This window comes from Alligator sinensis, unplaced genomic scaffold, assembly GCF_000455745.1.
Source record: "Alligator sinensis unplaced genomic scaffold, ASM45574v1 scaffold934_1, whole genome shotgun sequence".
Classification (NCBI taxonomy): domain Eukaryota; kingdom Metazoa; phylum Chordata; order Crocodylia; family Alligatoridae; genus Alligator; species Alligator sinensis.
The window spans coordinates 159,847-162,098 of record NW_005843134.1 but is presented as its reverse complement, the minus strand read 5'-3'; the positions used below and the strand labels follow the sequence as shown (position 1 = coordinate 162,098).

General features: G+C 48.3%; 1 long non-coding RNA gene across 1 annotated transcript in view; it reads right to left on the bottom strand.

The window, feature by feature from the left end:
• LOC112548362 overlaps nt 1-2,252 on the bottom strand; it is a 14,512-nt gene that overhangs the window by 9,065 nt on the left and 3,195 nt on the right. The gene's annotated exons all lie outside the window — the stretch shown is intronic.

Below are 2,252 nucleotides of genomic sequence, written 5' to 3'. Positions count from 1 at the left end.
TTCCCTCCAGGCAGCAGCCAGGTGACAAACAAAGGCAAGGCTTAGGGATATAAGCCTAGAGTCCAAGCTGGGAGGTGAGGAAGGTTTGGGCTTGTAGGCAGCAAGGGTGGAGGTGAGGAAGGTTTGGGCTTGTAGGCAGCCTGGGGGAGAGTAAGAGGAATTTTCAGGAGTTGAGGAAGGAAGCTTCAGTCAGTGGTAACCTTTGGAGAGTTTGACTAGCTTGTAAAGAAGTTATTAACCCTTTTGTTCTGATCCTTTGTTTGGAATTAAATCCAAAGACTGGTGGATCAGAGAGCCAAAGGAGGCCACAAACAGGGTAGCTGGCAGACACCCTTTGCTGCAGGGCTGAGATCCAGGGAGCTCGGGCCTGAAACAGTGGACCTGAGCCAAGTGGTCTCAGCTAGAGGAAAAGGGGACAAAGTCAAAGAGGCTGAAGCCCAAACAAGGGTTGGGCTTGAGGGCCCTAGTGCAGATTTTGTGTAGAAAGAAAGTGTAAGGTGCTGGATAGAAAATTTATATTTATAGGTTTTCTTTTAGGAACTGGCTTGTAGGTAGAGTAGATATGCATTACAATAATGGTCCAGGGGAACAGCAAGGGGTAATTGGTTTCTAAAAGCCTGTTTGTTAGGGCTGTGAAAAGCTTCAGTAACTGATTTGATTCAGCCCAAGATTCAGGTGGTCCCCATTCACCACCGTAGGGAGCTGGACCTGGACCTGGGCTCTGTACTGGTAAGTAGGGGGCTGGAGGAGGGGAGAGGGGACCATGGGGGGGACCCTCACCTGGCCCCATGCCCTGCTGGTTCCCCCAGCCCCGCCCGGCCAATGTTCCTTCTAAGGTGTAGCGATCCATGAGCACGCTGCTTCAGTCTGTTCCTGAATTGGTCCCACCTCCCCCTGCAACCCTGCCCTGGGGAAGATCACAGTCTCTTTCTAACAGCTAACATACCCAAAGGTACAAAATCCATTACATGGATCTGGACTACACTCAGCTTAATAGACAAGTATCCTCATGTAATGGATTTTGCAGTAATGGATTTTGCAATAATGTATTTTGAGTAAAACTAACGGTGAGTACTAAACTAGAACTAGAATGGTGTGTGGTTTGTTTGGAGGAAGAGAGGGGGCAGGTGTTGCTTACACAGTGGAAAGGAGCTAGTCTGACTATGCTGCACATGGGAGATGAAGGGAAGGGAGGAGAGGAGCTGCCCAGGTGGTACACGAAGCTTTTTTTGTGTGTGTCAAAATGAGACAATCTGCTTTCCCCCTCCCTGCTCTGCAGCATGTTCAGCTGTCTCTGAGTCCCATTTTAAGCATCCTGTATGTCCCACTGAGACTGGGACAATAGCCTCCATTTCACCAAAACAACAGAATGCCTAAGACAGGTGCTTAAAATGGGTCTATCCTGGCTGAAATGGGATGTATAGTCACCACTTTTTAAGGCATGAATCCTGCAGACTAGTTATGCAAAAATCTATGAACTGGTTTAAGCTTACAAGAGTCAGAGGTAAACTTACAAAACCTCTACGCTAGAGCAGGGGTTGTCAACTGGGGTATGCATACCCCTAGGGATACTTGGAAGGGCCCTGTGGGGTACGCATGGGTGGGCAGGGATGGAGCACTGCTGCCTCCCAGAAGCGGGGCTGGGGGCAGGCAACAGCAGCAGCAGTGCCCCTCTGTGGGCTGCGCAGGCACTGCCCAGCCGGACGAATGCTGGGGAGGGAAGGGAAGCTTCCCACCACCCCATGCTGTCACTTTGCACCATCCCACACTGCCACTGCTCTGCTCCTTTTTTAGTAAGTGCGCCCTGGCTCTGCACCCACTTACATAGCTGTTGTCAGTTAACTGACTAAAACAATAATATAGCTGATGTCCTAAGCTTTAATTAAACTCAGTGCCAATTTGTCACCCTTGAACATCAATTTGTTTCCTGGAAGTAAAATGTTCCATTTTGAATTTTGAATGAGTTCCATTTTTTTATTTGGCCTTAAATCCAGAAGGATCCCAAGACAAAGCTCAAGTCAATTGCATTCTGTGAGTAAAACCTATGATGTGATATGACCCAATGTGTTCCTTTTGCCCTATACAATACAAAGCAAATAGGAACCTATTGAACTGTCAGTGCCCATTCCATTAGCTAAATCAATGACTCTCAACCAAGGTGCTACAGCACCCTGGGGTGCCTTGAGATGCTTTCAAGGAGTGCTACGCAGTTAGGTGTGCAAACATGATTCACAAGATAAACCCAGAGGGCA